The sequence below is a fragment of the Coturnix japonica genome, chromosome Z (assembly GCF_054131305.1).
Source record: "Coturnix japonica strain WE chromosome Z, WE-NBRP24, whole genome shotgun sequence".
Lineage (NCBI taxonomy): Eukaryota > Metazoa > Chordata > Aves > Galliformes > Phasianidae > Coturnix > Coturnix japonica.
The window spans coordinates 56,260,466-56,282,694 of NC_140702.1; the positions used below are offsets into that span (position 1 = coordinate 56,260,466).

General features: G+C 38.9%; 2 long non-coding RNA genes and 1 pseudogene across 4 annotated transcripts in view; 2 read left to right on the forward strand and 1 right to left on the reverse strand.

The window, feature by feature from the left end:
• LOC146754095 (uncharacterized) overlaps window positions 1-13,110 on the forward strand; it is a 69,554-nt gene extending 56,444 nt beyond the window's left edge. The window contains exons 2-5 of one of the 2 annotated variants that reach the window (XR_014939229.1): window positions 11,232-11,295; window positions 11,669-11,738; window positions 12,523-12,586; window positions 13,001-13,110. This is a non-coding gene — a long non-coding RNA (uncharacterized LOC146754095). The remainder of the gene's footprint in view (window positions 1-11,231; window positions 11,296-11,668; window positions 11,739-12,522; window positions 12,587-13,000) is intronic. The other variant, XR_014939230.1, reaches the window with a different exon arrangement.
• LOC146754097 (uncharacterized) lies at window positions 11,127-14,217 on the reverse strand. 2 transcript variants are annotated; one of them, XR_014939238.1, is made up of 5 exons: window positions 13,818-14,217; window positions 12,993-13,107; window positions 12,515-12,632; window positions 11,661-11,779; window positions 11,127-11,341 (listed from the first exon to the last, which is right to left on the reverse strand). It is a non-coding gene; the product is annotated as an uncharacterized LOC146754097 (long non-coding RNA). The 2 variants fall into 2 exon arrangements; XR_014939237.1 differs by lacking the exons at window positions 11,127-11,341; window positions 11,661-11,779; window positions 13,818-14,217 and adding an exon at window positions 11,787-12,104 and having other exon boundaries at window positions 12,993-13,101.
• Window positions 14,218-14,533: 316 nt separating this feature from the next.
• LOC146754098 (doublesex and mab-3 related transcription factor 3-like) lies at window positions 14,534-19,530 on the forward strand (annotated as a pseudogene).
• The last annotated feature ends 2,699 nt before the right edge of the window (window positions 19,531-22,229 follow it).

The following is a 22,229-nucleotide window of genomic DNA, read 5'->3' on the forward strand; positions in this document are numbered from 1 at the left end:
CTCCTTTCATTTATACTTTCCTTTCATACTTACCTTTGCTTTCCTTTCTTTTATAAATTCCCTTCTTTTATAATTCCCTTCCCTTTGCATTATACCTACATTCCCTTTCTGTTCTGTAACATTTTCCTTTAGACCTTCCTTTCCATTCCTTTTTTTTTTTTAAAATTAACCTTTCCTTTCCTTTTCTATATACTTCCCTATCCTTACAATTCTACATACATTGATTTTCCTTTATACATTGCTTTCCTTTCCATTATATCTACCTTTCCTTTTTTTTCTATTCCCTTCCTTTCCCTTCCTTTATACTTACCTTTGCTTCCTTTCTTTTATACTTTCCCTTCCTTTATACTTTCCATTCCCTTATACTTACTTTTCCATTCCTATTTTTAAACTTACCCATTCCTTTCATTTATACTTTCTTATCCTTTCCAATATACTTACCTTTGCTTTCCTTTCTTTTATACTTTCCCTTCCTTTATACTTTCCTTTTCTTTATACTTTCCTTTCCTTTATACTTTCCTTTTCTGTATACTTTCCTTTCCTTTACACTTTCATTTCAATTCCTATTTTTAAACTTAGCCTCTCCTTTCATTTATACTTTCCTTTCCTTTCCTTTCATACTTACCTTTGCTTTCATTTCTTTTATAAATTCCCTTCTTTTATAATTCCCTTCCCTTTGCATTATACCTACATTCCCTTTCAGTTCTGTAACATTTTCCTTTAGACCTTCCTTTCCATTCCTTTTTTTTTTTAAATTAACCTTTCCTTTCCTTTTTTATATACTTCCCTATACTTACAATTCTACATACATTGACTTTCCTTTCTACTTTGCTTTCCTTTCCATTATATCTACCTTTCCTTTCTTTTCTATTCCCTTCCTTTCCCTTCCTTTATACTTACCTTTGCTTCCTTTCTTTTATAAATTCCCTTCTTTTATAATTCCCTTCCCTTTGCATCATACCTACATTCCCTTTCTGTTCTGTAACATTTTCCTTTAGACCTTCCTTTCCATTCCTTTTTTTTTTTTTAAATTAACCTTTCCTTTCCTTTTTTATATACTTCCCTATCCTTACAATTCTACATACATTGACTTTCCTTTATACATTGCTTTCCTTTCCATTATATCTACCTTTCCTTTCTTTTCTATTCCCTTCCTTTCCCTTCCTTTATACTTACCTTTGCTTCCTTTCTTTTATACTTTCCCTTCCTTTATAATTTCCTTTTCTTTATACTTTCCTTTTCTTTATACTTTCCTTTTCTGTATACTTTCCTTTCCTTTACACTTTCATTTCAATTCCTATTTTTAAACTTAGCCTCTCCTTTCATTTATACTTTCCTTTCCTTTCATACTTACCTTTCCTTTCCTTTCCTTTATAAATTCCCTTCTTTTATAATTCCCTTCCCTTTGCATTATACCTACATTCCCTTTCTGTTCTGTAACATTTTCCCTTAGACCTTCCTTTCCATTCCTTTTTTTTTTTTTTAAATTAACCTTTCCTTTCCTTTTTTATATACTTCCCTATCCTTACAATTCTACATACATTGACTTTCCTTTATACTTTGCTTTCCTTTCCATTATATCTACCTTTCCTTTCTTTTCTATTCCCTTGCTTTCCCTTCCTTTATACTTACCTTTGCTTCCTTTCTTTTATACTTTCCCTTCCTTTATACTTTCCATTCCCTTATACTTTCCTTTCCATTCCTATTTTTAAACTTACCCATTCCTTTCATTTATACTTTCTTATCCTTTCCAATATACTTACCTTTGCTTTCCTTTCTTTTATACTTTCCCTTCCTTTATACTTTCTTTTTCTTTATACTTTCCCTTCCTTTATACTGTCCTTTTCTTTATACTTTCCTTTCCTTTATACTTTCCTTTTCTGTATACTTTCCTTTCCTTTACACTTTCATTTCAATTCCTATTTTTAAACTTAGCCTCTCCTTTCATTTATACTTTCCTTTCCTTTCATACTTACCTTTGCTTTCCTTTCTTTTATAAATTCCCTTCTTTTATAATTCCCTTCCCTTTGCATTATACCTACATTCCCTTTCTGTTCTGTAACATTTTCCTTTAGACCTTCCTTTCCATTCCTTTTTTTTAAATTAACCTTTCCTTTCCTTTTTTATATACTTCCCTATCCTTACAATGCTACATACATTGACTTTCCTTTATACATTGCTTTCCTTTCCATTATATCTACCTTTCCTTTCTTTTCTATTCCCTTCCTTTCCCTTCCTTTATACTTACCTTTGCTTCCTTTCTTTTATACTTTCCCTTCCTTTATACTTTCCTTTTCTTTATACTTTCCTTTCCTTTATACTTTCTTTTTCTTTATACTTTCCTTTCCTTTACACTTTCATTTCAATTCCTATTTTTAAACTTAGCCTCTCCTTTCATTTATACTTTCCTTTCCTTTCATACTTACCTTTGCTTTCCTTTCTTTTATAAATTCCCTTCTTTTATAATTTCCTTCCCTTTGCATTATACCTACATTCCCTTTCAGTTCTGTAACATTTTCCTTTAGACCTTCCTTTCCATTCCTTTTTTTTTTTTAAATTAACCTTTCCTTTCCTTTTTTATATACTTCCCTATACTTACAATTCTACATACATTGATTTTCCTTTATACATTGCTTTCCTTTCCATTATATCTACCTTTCCTTTCTTTTCTATTCCCTTCCTTTCCCTTCCTTTATACTTACCTTTGCTTCCTTTCTTTTATACTTTCCCTTCCTTTATACTTTCCATTCCCTTATACTTACCTTTCCATTCCTATTTTTAAACTTACCCATTCCTTTCATTTATACTTTCTAATCCTTTCCAATATACTTACCTTTGCTTTCCTTTCTTTTCTACTTTCCCTTTCCTTTTCTGTATACGTTCTTTTCCTTTACACTTTGATTTCAATTCCTATTTTTAAACTTAGCCTCTCCTTTCATTTATACTTTCCTTTCATACTTACCTTTGCTTTCCTTTCTTTTATAAATTCCCTTCTTTTATAATTCCCTTCGCTTTGCATTATACCTACATTCCCTTTCTGTTCTGTAACATTTTCCTTTAGACCTTCCTTTCCATTCCTTTTTTTTTTTAAAATTAACCTTTCCTTTCCTTTTCTATATACTTCCCTATCCTTACAATTCTACATACATTGATTTTCCTTTATACATTGCTTTCCTTTCCATTATATCTACCTTTCCTTTCTTTTCTATTCCCTTCTATTCCCTTCCTTTATACTTACCTTTGCTTCCTTTCTTTTATACTTTCCCTTCCTTTATACTTTCCATTCCCTTATACTTTCCTTTCCATTCCTATTTTTAAACTTACCCATTCCTTTCATTTATACTTTCTTATCCTTTCCAATATACTTACCTTTGCTTTCCTTTCTTTTATACTTTCCCTTCCTTTATACTTTCCATTCCCTTATACTTTCCTTTCCATTCCTATTTTTAAACTTACCCATTCCTTTCATTTATACTTTCTTATCCTTTCCAATATACTTACCTTTGCTTTCCTTTCTTTTCTACTTTCCCTTTCCTTTTCTGTATACTTTCTTTTCCTTTACACTTTCATTTCAATTCCTATTTTTAAACTTAGCCTCTCCTTTCATTTATACTTTCCTTTCCTTTCCTTTCATACTTACCTTTGCTTTCCTTTCTTTTATAAATTCCCTTCTTTTATAATTCCCTTCCCTTTGCATTATACCTACATTCCCTTTCTGTTCTGTAACATTTTCCCTTAGACCTTCCTTTCCATTCCTTTTTTTTTTTAAATTTACCTTTCCTTTCCTTTTTTATAGACTTCCCTATCCTTGCAATTCTACATATATTGACTCTCCTTTATACATTGCTTTCCTTTCCATTAAATCTACCTTTCCTTTCTTTTCTATTCCCCTCCTTTCCCTTCCTTTATACTTACCTTTGCTTCCTTTCTTTTATACTTTCCCTTCCTTTATACTTTCCATTCCCTTATACTTTCCTTTCCATTCCTATTTTTAAACTTACCCATTCCTTTCATTTATACTTTCTTATCCTTTCCAATATACTTACCTTTGCTTTCCTTTCTTTTATACTTTCCCTTCCTTTATACTTTCCTTTTCTTTATACTTTCCTTTCCTTTATACTTTCCTTTTCTGTATACTTTCCTTTCCTTTACACTTTCATTTCAATTCCTATTTTTAAACTTAGCCTCTCCTTTCATTTATACTTTCCTTTCCTTTCCTTTCATACTTACCTTTGCTTTCATTTCTTTTATAAATTCCCTTCTTTTATAATTCCCTTCCCTTTGCATTATACCTACATTCCCTTTCAGTTCTGTAACATTTTCCTTTAGACCTTCCTTTCCATTCCTTTTTTTTTTTAAATTAACCTTTCCTTTCCTTTTTTATATACTTCCCTATACTTACAATTCTACATACATTGACTTTCCTTTCTACTTTGCTTTCCTTTCCATTATATCTACCTTTCCTTTCTTTTCTATTCCCTTCCTTTCCCTTCCTTTATACTTACCTTTGCTTCCTTTCTTTTATAAATTCCCTTCTTTTATAATTCCCTTCCCTTTGCATCATACCTACATTCCCTTTCTGTTCTGTAACATTTTCCTTTAGACCTTCCTTTCCATTCCTTTTTTTTTTTTTAAATTAACCTTTCCTTTCCTTTTTTATATACTTCCCTATCCTTACAATTCTACATACATTGACTTTCCTTTATACATTGCTTTCCTTTCCATTATATCTACCTTTCCTTTCTTTTCTATTCCCTTCCTTTCCCTTCCTTTATACTTACCTTTGCTTCCTTTCTTTTATACTTTCCCTTCCTTTATAATTTCCTTTTCTTTATACTTTCCTTTTCTGTATACTTTCCTTTCCTTTACACTTTCATTTCAATTCCTATTTTTAAACTTAGCCTCTCCTTTCATTTATACTTTCCTTTCCTTTCATACTTACCTTTGCTTTCCTTTCCTTTATAAATTCCCTTCTTTTATAATTCCCTTCCCTTTGCATTATACCTACATTCCCTTTCTGTTCTGTAACATTTTCCCTTAGACCTTCCTTTCCATTCCTTTTTTTTTTTTTTAAATTAACCTTTCCTTTCCTTTTTTATATACTTCCCTATCCTTACAATTCTACATACATTGACTTTCCTTTATACTTTGCTTTCCTTTCCATTATATCTACCTTTCCTTTCTTTTCTATTCCCTTGCTTTCCCTTCCTTTATACTTACCTTTGCTTCCTTTCTTTTATACTTTCCCTTCCTTTATACTTTCCATTCCCTTATACTTTCCTTTCCATTCCTATTTTTAAACTTACCCATTCCTTTCATTTATACTTTCTTATCCTTTCCAATATACTTACCTTTGCTTTCCTTTCTTTTATACTTTCCCTTCCTTTATACTTTCTTTTTCTTTATACTTTCCCTTCCTTTATACTTTCCTTTTCTTTATACTTTCCTTTCCTTTATACTTTCCTTTTCTGTATACTTTCCTTTCCTTTACACTTTCATTTCAATTCCTATTTTTAAACTTAGCCTCTCCTTTCATTTATACTTTCCTTTCCTTTCATACTTACCTTTGCTTTCCTTTCTTTTATAAATTCCCTTCTTTTATAATTTCCTTCCCTTTGCATTATACCTACATTCCCTTTCAGTTCTGTAACATTTTCCTTTAGACCTTCCTTTCCATTCCTTTTTTTTTTTTAAATTAACCTTTCCTTTCCTTTTTTATATACTTCCCTATACTTACAATTCTACATACATTGATTTTCCTTTATACATTGCTTTCCTTTCCATTATATCTACCTTTCCTTTCTTTTCTATTCCCTTCCTTTCCCTTCCTTTATACTTACCTTTGCTTCCTTTATTTTATACTTTCCCTTCCTTTATACTTTCCATTCCCTTATACTTACCTTTCCATTCCTATTTTTAAACTTACCCATTCCTTTCATTTATACTTTCTAATCCTTTCCAATATACTTACCTTTGCTTTCCTTTCTTTTCTACTTTCCCTTTCCTTTTCTGTATACTTTCTTTTCCTTTACACTTTGATTTCAATTCCTATTTTTAAACTTAGCCTCTCCTTTCATTTATACTTTCCTTTCATACTTACCTTTGCTTTCCTTTCTTTTATAAATTCCCTTCTTTTATAATTCCCTTCGCTTTGCATTATACCTACATTCCCTTTCTGTTCTGTAACATTTTCCTTTAGACCTTCCTTTCCATTCCTTTTTTTTTTTAAAATTAACCTTTCCTTTCCTTTTCTATATACTTCCCTATCCTTACAATTCTACATACATTGATTTTCCTTTATACATTGCTTTCCTTTCCATTATATCTACCTTTCCTTTCTTTTCTATTCCCTTCTATTCCCTTCCTTTATACTTACCTTTGCTTCCTTTCTTTTATACTTTCCCTTCCTTTATACTTTCCATTCCCTTATACTTTCCTTTCCATTCCTATTTTTAAACTTACCCATTCCTTTCATTTATACTTTCTTATCCTTTCCAATATACTTACCTTTGCTTTCCTTTCTTTTATACTTTCCCTTCCTTTATACTTTCCATTCCCTTATACTTTCCTTTCCATTCCTATTTTTAAACTTACCCATTCCTTTCATTTATACTTTCTTATCCTTTCCAATATACTTACCTTTGCTTTCCTTTCTTTTCTACTTTCCCTTTCCTTTTCTGTATACTTTCTTTTCCTTTACACTTTCATTTCAATTCCTATTTTTAAACTTAGCCTCTCCTTTCATTTATACTTTCCTTTCCTTTCCTTTCATACTTACCTTTGCTTTCCTTTCTTTTATAAATTCCCTTCTTTTATAATTCCCTTCCCTTTGCATTATACCTACATTCCCTTTATGTTCTGTAACATTTTCCCTTAGACCTTCCTTTCCATTCCTTTTTTTTTTTAAATTTACCTTTCCTTTCCTTTTTTATATACTTCCCTATCCTTGCAATTCTACATATATTGACTCTCCTTTATACATTGCTTTCCTTTCCATTAAATCTACCTTTCCTTTCTTTTCTATTCCCCTCCTTTCCCTTCCTTTATACTTACCTTTGCTTCCTTTCTTTTATACTTTCCCTTCCTTTATACTTTCCATTCCCTTATACTTTCCTTTCCATTCCTATTTTTAAACTTACCCATTCCTTTCATTTATACTTTCTTATCCTTTCCAATATACTTACCTTTGCTTTCCTTTCTTTTATACTTTCCCTTCCTTTATACTTTCCTTTTCTTTATACTTTCCTTTCCATTATACTTTCCTTTCTTTTGTACCTTCCTTTCCTTTACACTTTTCTTTCCTTAGCATACCTTTATACTTTCCTTTCATTTATTTTTTTCTTGCCTATATATTTGATTTTTTTTTCTTATTTTCTTCCTTCCCCCCCCTAACCCCCCTTTTTTCTGTTCTTATATATTTTTTATTTCATTTTCTTTTCCTTTTCCTTCCCCCCCCCTTTTTTCTTCTTTTCTCTTTACTTTTTCTTTTTTTTCTACTTATTTTTCTTGCCTTCTTTCCTTATCCTTTGGCTTTTTCTTCCTCTTTTTGTTTTGCTTTTCTTCCCCATTTTCTTTCCCTTCTCCTTTTTCGATTCTTTTTCTTCCCAAATCTTCTTCTATTTTCTTCCCTGTTTTCTTCCCTCGTCTTTCTTCCCCTTTTATCTTTTACTTTCTCCTGTTTTATGTTTTTTTTTCCCTGTGTCTTTTTCTTTACCTTTTTCTTCCCTACCTCCATTTTATTTTTCTTCTTTCTTGCTTTCTTTTTAATTTTCATTTTCTTTACATTTTTCTTCCGCTTTTCTCATTATTTTTTATTTCTTGCTTTTCTTCCCTCTTCCCCCCCCCCCGACACCCACCCATCCTCATTTTGTCTTTTGCTTCCTCCTTTTAAAATCTTGATTTTTTTTTTCTTATTTTCTTCCCTTCCCCCCCTCTTTTTTTGTTCCCATATATTTTTTACTTGTTTATGTTTTCCTCTTCCTTTTCTATCCCCCCCCCCCCCACCATTTTTCTTTTGCTTTTGGTTCTTCTTAACCTGTTTTTCTTTTGCTTCCCTCTTTTTGTTCTCCTTTCTCTATTTAATTTTCATTTTCTCTTCCCCCTTTCCTTGCCTCTTTTTTCTTGCTCCCTTTTTTCTTCCCCTTTATGTTTCCCTTTCCCTTTCTTTCCCTTTATCTTTTTTTCTCTTTTTTCTTTTATTTTCCTGTCTTTTTTCTTTACTTTTTCTTTTTTTCTTCTTCTTTTTCTTCCCTTCTTTCCTTTTGCTTTTGCTTCTTCTTCCCCTTTTTGTTTTATTTTTCTTCCCCATTTTCTTTCCCTTCTCCTTTTTCTATTCTTTTTCTTCCCTATTATCATTCTTCTTCTATTTTCTTCCCTGTTTTCTCCCCTCTTTTTTCTTCCCCTTTTATCTTGACTTTCTCCTGTTGCATGTTTTTTTCCCTATTTCTTTTTTTTAACTTTTTCTTCCCTATCTTTATTTTTCTTCTTTCTTGCTTTTTTCTCTTTTTAATATTCGTTTTCTTTCCATTTTTCTTCCCCTTTTCTCATTCTTTTTTATTTCTTGATTTTCTTCCCTCTTTTCTTTTTACCCTGACCCATTCTTTGTCTTCTTTTTTCTTTTTAAAGTTTGATAATTTTTTTTCTTCTTCTCTTCCCTTCCCCCTTTTTTTTATAGCCCATATATTTACTTCTTTTTTTTTTCCTTTTCCAATCATTCCCCCACCCCCCAACCCCTATTTTCTTTAGCTTTTGTTTCTTTTTACCCTGTTTTACTTTCGCTTCCTCCTTTTCTGTTCTCTTTTCTCTTTTTCTTCCCTATTTAATTTTCTTTTTTGCTTCCCCATTTCCTTCCCTCTTTTTTCTTGCTTTTTTTTCTTTCCCTTTATGTTTCTTTTTCTTCTTCTCTATTCTTTACCTTTTTCTTTTTTTTCTTTTCTTTTTCCTTTTTTTTCTTTTTTCTTTTTTCTTTTTTCCTTTGTTTTCCTTTTTTTTTTCTTTTCCTTTCTTTTTTTATTCTTTTCTTCTTCTTTTCTTTTTCTTCCCTTTCCTTTTGCTTTTACTTTCTCTTCCCCTTTTTGTTTTTTCTTCCCCATTTTTTCCCTTCTCCTTTTCCTATTCTTTTTCTTCCCTATTATCATTCTTCTTCTATTTCCTTCCCTGTATTCTTCCCTCTTTTTTCTTCCCTCTTTTTTTCTTCCTTTTATCTTTACTTTCCCCCTTCTGTTTCCTGTTTTTTATTTCTCCTATTTCTTTTCCATTACCTTTTTTCCCTATCTTCCCCCTTTTCTATTCCCTTTTCTCTTTTTCTTCACTGTTTAATTTTCATTTCCTCTTTCTTCCCCCTTTCCTTCCCTGTTTTTTCTTGCTCTTTTTTTTTTTCCTTCCCCTTTATGTTTCCTTATCGCTTTCTTTCTCTTTCCCTCTCTCTTTCGTATTCCCTTTCTTCTTCACTTCCCTCTTTTCTTTACTCTTCATTCCTTTCTTTTTCTTCTTCTTCTTTTTCTTCCTTTTCTTTGCCTTCTTTTTCTTCACTTCTTTCATTTTCCTTTTGTTCATTTCTCCTGTTTTTGTTTTTCTTTTCTTCCCCATTTTCTTTTCCTTCTATTTTTTATATTCTTTTTCTTCCCTATTATCATTTTTCTTCTTTTTTTCCCCGTTTTCTTACCTTTACCCCCCCCAATTTTATTTTTGTCTTCCCTCTTCTATTTCCTTTTATCTTTCTCCTATTACTTTTTTTCTCTTCTTCTTTCCTTTCTTTATATTCTCTTCTTTTCTTCCTTCTTTTCTTTTTTCCTTTCTTTTTTCTATCCTCTTTCCATTTTCTCCCCTCCCCTCTCCTCATTTCTTTTTTTTTCCCTCTCTTCCCCTTTCTTTCCCTTTTCCTTTCTATTTCCCTTTCCCTTTATTTCCCTTTCCCTTCCCTTTCTCTTTTCTTCTTTTCATTTCTTCTTTTAATTTTTTTTTCTTCTTCGACTTCCCTTCTTTCCTTTTGCTTTTGTTTTTTCTTCCCCTATTTTTTTCTTCCTCATTTTCTTTCCCTTCTCCTCTCACTATTCTTTTTCTTCCCAACTATCATTCTTCTTCTATTTTCCTCCCTCTTTTCTTCCCCCTTTATTCTTCCCCTTTTATCTTTGCTTTCCCACTTCTCTTTCCCTTCCCTCCCCTTTCTTTCCCTTTACCCCCTTCTATCTTTCCCTTTCTTTTTTCTTATTTTCTTTTCTTTTTTTTTATTCTTTTCTTTTGCTACCCTATTTTTCTTCTCTATTTTTTCTTCTTTTTTCTTTTTCTTTTTCTCTTCTTTTTTCTTTTTCTATTTTCTTTTGGCTTTGCTATTACCTTATCCTTTTTGTTTTTCTATATCTTCATTTTTCCCTTTATTCTATTCTTCTTTCTCTTTTCTATCCCTATTATTTTTTTCCTTTTTCATTAACTTTTTTCTTTTTCTTTATCTTTTTTTCTTTTTTTTTCTTTCTTTTCTGTTGCTCTTTCTTCTTGTTTCTTTTTCTTTTATTTTTTTCTGCTGCTTTTTCTTCTTGTTTCATTGTTTTTCCTTTTCTTTTGCTTTTTAAATCTCTCTATTTTTCCTTTCCTTTTTTTCTTTCTCTTTTTCTTCCCTCGTTTCTTTTTTATCCCAATTTTCTTCACCTTTTTCTTTCATCTTCTTCCCCTTCTTCATTTCCTTTACTTCCCTTTTTTTTTTACTTTTAAAGCACAATTACTTCATGAAATGATACTTCTCGATGTACAAACAGATATAAAAATATCATCTGATACCTCTTTGCGCTGTTCTCACAATCATAGAGTAGCCATCAGTAGCTTTGGTTTTGGTAAAAAAAAAAAAAAAGAAAGAAAAAAAAAATCTGCAGGACTGTGGTACAAATAATAGTGATGGGGGATGGAGGGGAGATATTCTGGCCATCAGTGACCTTTCCCTTCCATTTCCCCCCCTTATTTTCTTTTGCTTTTGGTTCTTCTTACCCTATTTGTTTCTCTCGTCCTTCCCCCTTTTCTGTTCTCCTTTCTCTTTTTCTTCCCTATTTTCTCTTCCCCCTTTCCTTCCCCCTTTTTTCTTGCTCTTTTTTTCAACTTCCCCTTTATGTTTCCCTTTCCCTTTCCTTTTATTTCCCTTTCCCTTTATTTCCCTTCCCTTTTTCTTTTCTCTTTTCTATTCTTTTCTTTAGGGAAGCTGTATTTATGTTGTATTTACTTTGGTATTTATCTTACCTTTTTAGAGGAGTTGTGCCTGCTTCTGCTTCTTCAAAAAGGAACAGGGAGCTCTACAGTAGAAGCCTGAAGGTGAGGTGGGCTGGCCTCTCTGCCTGCCTGTGCTCCTTCCTTCCCCCTGGAAAGTTTATCACATGAGATTTTGATAGGCTTCTTCTTACCCTATTTGTTTTGCTATTCCTCCCCCCTTTTGTGTTCTCCTTTTTCTTTTTCTTCCCTATTTAATTTTCATTTTCTCTTTACTTCCCCCTTTCCTTCCCTCTTTTTTCTTGCTCTTTCTTTTTCTTCCCCTTTATGTTTCCCTTTCTCTTGATTTCTCTTTCTCTTCCTCTTTCCCTTCCCCTTCCCTTTTCTTTTCCCCTTCTGTTTCTTCCCTTACTTCCCTTCTTTTTTGGGAAGCTGTATTTATCTTGTATTTACTTTTGTATTTATCTTACCTTTTTAGAGGTGTTGTGCCTGCTTCTGCTGGCTTCAAAAAGGAACAAGGAGCTCTACAGTAGAAGCCTGAAGTTGAGGTGGGCTGGCCTCTCTGCCTGCCTGTGCTCCTTCCTTCCCCCTGAAAAGATCACCACATGAGATTTTGATAGGATTCTTTTTACTCTATTTGTTTTTCTTTTCCTTCCATCTTTTCTGTTCTCCTTTCTCTTTTTCTTCCCTATTTAATTTTCATTTTCTCTTTGCTTCCCAATTTCCTTCCCTCTTTTTTCTTGCTTTTTTTTCCTTCCCTTTTATGTTTCTCTTTTTCTTTTCCATTTCCCTTTCCTTTTTTTTTAAAAAAGCACAATAAATTCATGAAATGACACTTCTCGACGTACAAACATAAAAATATCATCTGATACCTCTTTGCGCTGTTCTCACAATCATAGAGTAGCCATCAGTAGCTTTGATTTTAGTAATAAATAAATAAATAAATAAATAAATAAATAATCTGCAGGACTGTGGTACAAATAATAGTGATGAGGGATGGAGGGGAGATATCCTGGCCACCTCTCCCTTCCATTTCCCCACCTTATTTTCTTTTGCTTTTGGTTCTTCTTAACCTATTTGTTTTCCTTTTCCTTCCCCCTTTTCTGTTCTCCTTTCTCTTTTTCTTCCCTATTTAAGTTTCTTTTTGTCTTTACTTCCCCCTTTCCTTCCCTCTTTTTTCTTGCTCTTTTTTTTTACTTCCAATTTATTTTTCCCTTTCCCTTTATTTCCCTTTCTCTATCCCTTCCCTTTTTCTTTTCTCTTTTCTATTCTTTTCTTTGGGGAAGCTGTATTTATCTTGTATTTACTTTGGTATTTATCTTACCTTTTTAGAGGAGTTGTGCCTGCTTCTGCTTCTTCAAAAAGGAACAGGGAGCTCTACAGTAGAAGCCTGAAGGTGAGGTGGGCTGACCTCTCTGTCTGCCTGTGCTCCTTCCTTCCCCCTGGAAAGTTCACCACATGAGACTTTGATAGGCTTCTTCTTACCCTATTTGTTTTACTTTTCCTCCCCCCTTTCGTGTTCTCCTTTCTCTTTTTCTTCCCTATTTAATTTTCATTTTCTGTTTACTTCCCCCTTTTCTTCCCTCTTTCTTCTTGCTCTTTCTTTTTCATCCCCTTTATGTTTCCGTTTCCCTTCCTCTTTCCCTTTCCCTTCCACTTCCCCTTTCTCTTTCCCTTTCCCTTCCCCTTTCCCTTTTCCTTCCCTTTTCTCTTTCCTTTCCCTTTTTGTTTCCCCTTCCCTTCCCTTCTTTTCCTTCCAAGAAGCTGTATTTATCTTGTATTTACTTATGTATTTATCTTACCTTTTTAGAGATGTTGTGCCTGCTTCTGCTGGCTTCAAAAAGGAACAGGGAGCTCTACAGTAGAAGCCTGAAGTTGAGGTGGGGTGGCCTCTCTGCCTGTACTCCTTCCTTCCTCCTGGAAAGTTCACCACATGAGGTTTTGATAGGCTTCCATAATGTATGGGTATGGAAAGCTGCAACTAACTCTGCAGATGACTGGTATATACTTAACATCTGAAATCTCAATAAAATTTTCTGCTTGTTGAGTTATTGTCTGGCATTCACTTATTTCCTGATTTGGCCATCACTTCTGGCTGCTCTTTTGACAGATTTTCACTATTTCTGCAGTCACATTGGTCTGGCAACAGGGGAATCAGCTGTGGCTGTGGGTGTGGTGAGAGCAGCACAACCACCCCATCCTTCTCTGAGTCCTCACTTCCTCTGCAGCATTGCTTCACAGACCCTTGCACACCCTAAAAGCAGCGGCCAGCAACCAGCCATAGTGACCTGGGTTTAATTTGTCTGCAGTTGAATACAATTAGTCCCCAGACAAACTTGGGTCGCCTTTTTGTTTCACCAAAAAAATCACTGATGCTGAAGATCTGGCATATGCTCCAGCCTTACAGCTCAAGTCCTGTCACCCGCCCCCCCCCGTCCCATCTCACCCCCCCCCCGTCCCACCTCCCCCCCCCCCCGGCAATGTGTGAGTTCAGCTGAAAGTGAACTGTATATACAAGACATTTGAGAGCTCCTTGTGAAATGGGCTTGTATTTTAAACTTCCAAGCGTCTGGAACCTCAACTGGCTTTGAATGCATCCCTGAGCCGAGCCCAATCTGGACACATACCTGAGGGTGGAGAGCAGAGACGATCCGCTTTTGGGAGCCGGGCTGAAAACGGCTGCGCCGTAACCCGCATAGTACATCAGGATCACTCCGTCGGGCAAGCGGCTCCATCTAGCGGCCGTGGCCCGTTTCATGCCGGACGCTCAGTGATGTCACCAACGAATGAGCTGACGTTACAGCACGGGGCGACCCTTCCCCGATCCCGGGCAGCCCCAGGATCTTTCTGGGAGCGATATGAGCAGAGCAGGGGTGGGGTGCATTGTAACCCCTCTTCTCAGCGTCACCCGCAGGTTCACCAGCAACTCACTGCAGCGCTCCCTGAGAACCACGGAAAGGGCTTGGTGCTGTGAGCACCTGGAGGAGCTCTTTGTGATAGGGAGTGGCTGAATGTTGCTTCCGGCTTTGCTGCTGGCTAGATTTGCTGTGTACTGATATCAAATGCATTACAGTAGTTTGAGGCACCGGGAGATGACTGCCAGGCCCTCTGTCAAAGGAAAAACAAGTCTTTTGGCAGTGTGAAAAATAAACTGGGCTGTTCTCCAGTAGCAACCCAGAAAGATTATTGGATTTTGCACTTTGTTAGTAATTTGTAAGCAAATACTCAAACTATCAAATAGAAAACAATATTTCCTTATTTTATTTTATTTTATTTTATTTTATTTTATTTTATTTTATTTTATTTTATTTTATTTTATTTTATTTTATTTTATCTTATTTTATTTTAGAATGTGAGCTGAATAACATCTTCATCCTCACCTCCAGATTGCAGTATGGGAGCCAGTTGAGATGTCTCCTTCATGCTTTTGGTCTGGCAATCAGCTACTTTGCTGGATCAAACAGCCTGGAGACCCAATAGTGGCTGTCATCAGATGGTGAAGACATCACAGGCCATTGTCAGATGGCAATGTGACATTGACAGCAGATGAGTTCCTGCTCCCACTCAGCCCCATCTGCACATTGGTCAGATGCACAGCTTCTGAATGTGCAGCTGCTCAAGGGATATTCTCTCCTTCCCACAGCCACACACACCAGAGATAACTCACATCAAGGACTGGATGTGAGCCCTTGGCAGGGCCCTCCATGACAGGAATCCAAACTGTTTTGAGATCTTTCAGCACATTAACCATTTCACAGCCATCTTTTCTGTGGATGTTATCATAAAAGCTGAGGAGATCTTATCTTTCACTGTTAAGTGCTGGCTCATGAGCAAGGGCTGCTCTGATGTCTCCTCATGCTTAACAACATAATGGTATATTTGAATGAACACATCTTCACTAGCAGACAAGGGTGTGGGTCTAGAGCATAAGCAGAGAATAAATTTTCCCCACCATTTGTGCTGGGAGTGAATTATCCTGTAACATTCTCAGGGAACAGGAAGAAGGAGGAAACTGTAACGAGGCAGTGCCACTTCCATGCTCAGAAGAGGTATGTGAGCATCTTCCTGCACTCAGCTTGAAGTTCCCACACACAAAAGGACCTAGACCCTTGTTTTTCAGTCTTCTGCTGACATATATCATGTAGCACTTCATATGCCTTTATTTTTACTTAGCCTTACTGACATGCCTATATAAACCAGTGTAACCTGTAAGACTGGCATTGTCAAAGTGATTGTTCAGGAAGCTATTTTCACAGTTTAAGGCCAAGAAGATGCTACTGCTTTTCAAGTGCTACATGGAATTTGTTGCTTGTAAAGGTCAGCTTTCATGGTTCATGCTGTAACACTACCCTAATCCTCATCAGGATCAACAACATGGATGATGACAATGATCCTTTTTCTCCACCAGAGTCCTCTGTTTCACTGGCAAAAATACTGGAGGCAGGAAGAAGGCTGTGGGTTGGATCCTTGGGTACTTTTTCCACTGATGAAATGAAGGCAAGCAAATGACAGATCCAACTGTGCAGCCTTGGGTGTATGAATCAGTATTATCTGCTGGCTGGAGCTCCTGGTAGGTTTTGCACTAAGAAATGGTTTTGGTGTCACATTTGACATGAGACTCAGACTATCATGGGGTGTTTTGGGCTCATCTTATACACTATCTCAAGCTCTTTGGGAACAAGCAGCCTATTTTTCATTATGCAATATCGTCTTTATTCATCTACATGTTAATTGCTGGTTTCTAGCCTTTCTAGATCTGTGACCTAAGAATCACAAATCACGACAGGGACAGAGGCAATTAGTTGTCCTCGGGCTGCTCTCTAAGACTCGAGTGTGTAAATTGCTCTTTCATTCACACGTGAATTATTCTTAATATCCCTTCTCTGGTAATAAATACGTGGCTGTGAAGGCATGAAGATGTGTGTGTGTGTGTGAGAGGGGGGGGTGGTGGGGGATTAAGAGGGAAAGGTAGCATGACCCTCCCGTTCTCTTTTCTTTTTCAAGTAAAAGCTACCCCTAGGTCTTAACATTCTCTCAAAAAGATAATGCTACCGGTTTGTTTGCTTTCTGCATTCCCCTTGGATGCTAAGGCAAGACTAACACCGAGAGCATAAAGAAGTTCATATGCACGTTGCCTCATATTGTATACGTGCTTCTCTATTAGATCTGGACAGAGAGCATAACCAGATGAAAAACGGGTAACCAGCACAGGTCAGGCAATTCAAAGAGAAAGATGGGGTCTTCAGAAGGGCACCTCAGCTTTATTCCCACTCTCATCTTCTGCAACCTGAGCCAGCAACACCCGCGGCTCCACAGGACGGCCATCGCTCCTGCCTCGGGCAGAGAACAGCCCTTTGCCATGCTGACTGTCTGCTCTGCTCTGCCAGGAGCTGATGGTTTACTTACAGCAGAGGAATGTATCTCCCGTTCTGGACAGCATGGTGACCTCCTGCTCAGCTTACTCAGACTCCTTTCTCAGAGTGACAAAGTGGATAAATTGCACCAGAAATGCCCTGTCCATTCCCAGGGTGAGAGAGTAAGGCAGACCTGTAGGAGGCCAGTGGCCAGGATTTTCCATTTACATGCCCTTAGTTCCCTCTCAGTCTGGTAGGGGTGACTGTGAGCACAATTTGGAAGCCTTTGCTTGCTTCATGCCATATCTTACTTGGGCTCATCACTGTGGGCTTGGGAAACCAGACAAGTACTTCCATTGGTTTCTGCAGACCATCTTTCACATTTGTGCATTCAGAAGCTCTGCTGTGTGAACACAGCCTCTGTCTGCATCAGCTTGCAGTGTCCCCTTCCCCAGCTGCTGATGTTTGTCAGGTCAGCACTGCACTTGCATGAGGGAGGTCAGCAGAACAACATCCTTAGGTAAATGACTGCAAAGGATTTCAAGCAAATACATTGCCCCCTTTTGTGATTGGAGCCCTGGGGTATCTCCCTTTTTGTGTGTACCTCTGGTAAAAACGTGGTCCGTGGGCTTTTGCTCTGCCCTTCTTAGCTTCACACACGACAGGCAAGGTACCTGAAACAAGTGCTGAGGGAGGTTGCTAAGCATCCAGCCTTAGAAATATTTAAAGCTCAGCTGAGCAGGGACTAAAACAAATTGCTCTAGATTTTAGGCTAGTTCTGCTTTGAGCAGGAGGTTGAACCAGATGCCTTCAAGGGGTCCTTTCCAAAAAAAGATTATTTTTTTCTAAATGTTGTGTTCTAATCAATGAAGGCATCAGGTTTGATCAGGTTTGGAAGAGAAACCTGTTTTTCTTGCTGGGGAATGAACTGGTTTCTGCAGAACAAGAACTAGGATATATTGATTTATATGAACAGCTCTGAGCCAGCAGATGTGGTGCAGTGGTTCTACCAGTGCTGCTGCACTTACAGAGGAAATGTTGGTCTTCCAGGGTATTCTCTCTGAATATTTACATCTTACAACCAGTGCGATAGGAATCCCAGAATGAAAATGCTCAAGTTCCTCTGAGAGAACTTGCACACTGGGTTGGCTCATTGCTGTCTTGTAACTAGTGAAGAAGGATGGAAGGATTAATATAGCACATCTGATGCAGGAGAAAAAAGGATGCTTTTCTTATACGTGGAAGAATGAGACAGATGACTGAAAAGAAGCACAAAATGCCTAGGTGTCACGGGTTACTTAGATTTACCTATGCCCGTGACAGGGGAAGCCACCCTGTGGGCCCCCCTCCTGGGGCCCGGAAAGGAGGGGGAAAAAGGGAGTGGGATAAAACAGCGACAATCTAAGGAGGAAAAACTTATTTTACTAAATATGATACCGAAATACAAGATAACACAATATAATATAATTGAGGCTAACAAATTGAACGAAACAGAGAGAGAGAGTCCCCGAAAACCGAGAGGCCTACTGTGAACTCTAGGCGACACGGCTGGAACGCTTCCCACTCTCCGAGAAGTTCGAGAGAAGAAGGAGGGCACTCCAGCCTGGGAACGAGATTATACAGCGTCCTGGTCCCGTGACTTATCATTAACCCTGTTGTTCTCTGGGATATGTAGTCTTCTTCTGTGGACTGCACATTCAATAGAAGTATCCATACTTTACATGATGTTATGATGTGGAATACTGATACTGATAGCAAAATTACAAAACCATGACACTAGGTCATGTCTCATGACTCTTGCAGTTTTGTTCTCACGTGACATTGTAAAGAGAATTTAATTTTATCAGAAAAATGCTTTTTTTTTCTTTATTCTTTCTTTCCTTCCCTAGGAGCCTGCTCTGTTCCCTTTAGGGAGAGTCTGTCCTCTGGTGTCCATAGAGGCATTTGGACTCAGCATTTGTTGACTTCTCTGCCTTCCTTTGCAGACATCAGTGAGGAGAGGCTGGGTGATGCCAGCGGAACAGACAATGCTGAGACCTACAGTGACAAAGACACAGACCAAAGGAATTCCCCAGACATGGCTAAAGCCAGAACCTGCTTCACCCCTGAAAGCCCAGAAATTGTATAAGTGGATGAGGTATGTTACGCAGTTCAGAAAACTGGTGGGAGCACAGAGAGCCGTCCAGAGAGCCCCAAGTACCATGCAGAGCAGAATCACCTCCTGATAGAAGGTCCTTCTGGGACAGTTTCTTTACCTTTCAGCTTGAAAGCCAACAGACCTCCACTGGAAGTGCTGAAAAAGATTTTCCCTAACCAGAAGCCAATGGTGCTGGAGTTGATCCTGAAAGGATGTGGTGGTGACCTGGTGAGCGCTGTTGAGGTTCTCTTGTCCAGCCGGTCTTCAGTGGCCAGTGGTGAGAGAACTTCTGCAGAGTCAGATGGTCTAGTTCTACCTTCCAATGGGCATATTTTTGAACACACGCTGAGTTCCTATCCTATTTCCTCTTCCAAGTGGTCAGTGGGCTCAGCCTTCAGGGTCCCTGACACACTGAGGTTCTCTGCTGACTCCAGCAATGTTGTGCCCAATCCTCTGACTGTACCTTTGCAGCACCCATTTCCTCAGCCACCTCGCTACCCGCTGATGCTGAGGAACACTTTGGCAAGAAACCAGTCCAGTCCTTTCCTGCCTAATGATGTCACCCTTTGGAACACCATGACGCTGCAGCAGCAGTACCAGCTGCGGTCCCAGTATGTCAGTCCTTTCTCTAGCAACTCAGCCAGCATCTTCCAAAGCTCTTCTGTCCTTCCTTCTCGCTCATCAGAAGATCCTAGGATCTCAATCCCTGATGACGGATGTCACAGAATCACAGAATCACAGAATTACCCTGGTTGGAAGGGACCTCAAGGATCATGTAGTTCCAACCCCCCTGCCTAGCAGGGCCACCAAACATACACATTTACTAGATCAGGTTGCCCAGGGCCCCGTCCAACCTGGTCTTGAACACCTCCAAGGACGGGGCATCCACAACCTCACTGGGCAGCCTGTTCCAGGACCTAACCACCCTTCTAGTAAAGAACTTACCCCTAACATCCAACCTAAATCTTCCCTCCTTTAACTTAAAACCATTTCCCCTAGTCCTGCTATTATCAGCCCTTTCGAAGAGTTTACTCCCCTCCTGGGAGTAAGTTCCCTTCAGGTACTGAAAGGCTGCAATGAGGTCACCCCGCAACCTTCTCTTCTCCAGGCTGAACAAACCCAACTCCCTCAGCCTGTCCTCATAGGGGAGGTGCTCCAGCCCCCTGATCATCTTTGTGGCCCTCCTCTGGACCCTTTCCAAAATCTCCATATCTTTTTTGTACTGAGGGCTCCACACCTGGACACAGTACTCCAGATGGGGCCTCACAAGAGCAGAGTAGAGAGGGACGATCACCTCCCTATCCCTGCTGACCACCCCTCTCCTGATGGAGCCCAGGATCCCATTTGCTTTCTGGGCTGCCAGAGCGCACTGCTGGCTCATGTTAAGTTTCTCATCTATCAGGACCCCTAGGTCTTTTTCAGCCGAGCTGCTCTCAAGGACAACTCCTCCCAGCCTGTACAGGTGCCTGGGGTTCTTCCGGCCCAAGTGCAAAACCTTGCACTTTGCCGTGTTGAACCTCATTAGGTTCACCCGAGCCCAGCTTTCCAGCCTGTCAAGGTCCCTCTGAATGGCATCTGTTCCCTCCACCGTATCAACTGCACCACTCAGCTTGGTGTCATCAGCAAACTTGCTGAGGGTGCACTCCATTCCCTCATCGATGTCATTAATAAAGATGTTAAAGAGCACCGGTCCCAAGACAGACCCTTGAGGGACGCCGCTCGTTACCGGCCTCCACCTGGACATAGAGCCATTGACCACCACCCTCTGTCTGCGGCCTTTCAACCAATTGCTTATCCATCTAGTTGTCCACCCATCAAATCCACCTCCCTCCAATTTGGAGATAAGGATGTGGTGGGGGACCATGTCAAAGGCCTTGCTCAGGTCCAGGTAAATGACATCGGTCGCCTTCCCTTCATCCACCAACGCCGTCACTCCATCATAGAAGGCCACAAGATTAGTTAAGCATGACCTTCCCCTGGTGAAGCCGTGCTGGCTGTCTCGGATCACATGCTTGTTCTTTATGTGATCAAGCATGTTGTCCAGGAGGATCTGTTCCATAATCTTCCCAGGCACAGAGGTGAGACTCACCGGCCTGTAGTTACCCGGGTCGCCCCTGCTCCCCTTCTTGTAAATGGGAGTGACGTGACCCTTCCTCCAATCATCCGGGACCTCACCTGACAGCCACGACTTCTCAAATATGATGGAGAGCGGCTCAGCAACCACCTCAGCCAGCTCCTTCAGGACCCTGGGATGCACGCCATCTGGCCCCATAGACTTATACTCATTCAGTCTAAGGAGGCACTCTCGGACTTGCTCTACCCTTACAGTGGGGAGGGATTTACCTCCTTGGTCCCCACATGGAGGGATGGGGGTGCAAGACTTAGGGACGTGAAAAAGACTAGAATCCTGGCCACCAGTGAAGACCGAGGTGAAGAACTCATTCAGCACCTCAGCTTTCTCTTCATCTGTTGAAGCCATTTCTCCTTTTGAATTTACCAGAGTAGGTACGCCCATTTTGGCCTGTCTCTTCTGGCCAATGTACCTGTAGAAGGTTTTCTTATTGTTTTTCACATCCCTCGCCAAGTTCAGTTCTGCCTGTGCCTTGGCTTTCCTGATCCCACATCTGCAAGTTCGGACGGCATCCCTGTATTCTTCCCGGGTGACACAGCCTTGTTTCCAGAGCTTGTACACCCCTTTCTTCACCCTCAGTTCTCTTAGCAGGTCCTTGCTGAGCCATGCCGGTTTTCTACCTCTCCTGCCCACTTTCTTAATCAGGGGAATGGAGACCTCTTGTGCTGCCAGGAGGGCATCCTTGAACAGTAGCCAGCTCTCCTCAACGTCCTTATCTTTGAGGGCAGCGCGCCAGGGGATCTTGGCCAGCATTCCATTGAGTAGCTTGAAGTCTGCTCTTCTAAAGTTGAGCATCCTGGTCCTGCTCTTTGCCAGGCCCACATCGCTTGAGATCACAAACTCAACCAGGGCATGATCGCTGGAGCCCAGGCAGCCTCCAACCTTGACGCCTTTGATGATCTCCTCAGCGTTGGTGAGCAGCAGGTCCAGCAACGCTTGACCTCTGGTCGGTCTGTCCAATACCTGAACCAGAAAGCTATCATCAATGGATTCCAAGAGCCTTCTGGAGCTCTTGCAGCTCGCCGTGTGGTTTTCCCAACAGATGTCAGGATGGTTGAAGTCCCCCACCAGGACAAGAGCCCGTGAGCCAGACGCCTCACGCATCTGGAGCAAGAAAGCCTCATCAGCAGCCTCCCCTTGATCAGGTGGCCTGTAGTATACCCCTAATACCAGCTGACCTTTATTAGTCCCATCTCTAATCCTAACCCACAGGCTCTCAACCTGTTCTTGACTGTTTCTCATGGGGAGCTCCTCACAGTTTATCCAATCTCTGACATAAAGGGCGACTCCCCCACCCTTCCTACCTCGCCTATCTCTCCTAAAGAGCCTATAGCCATCGATGGTAGTATCCCAATTGTGGGAGTCATCCCACCATGTTTCTGTGATAGCAACAATGTCATAATTTTCAGAGTGCATC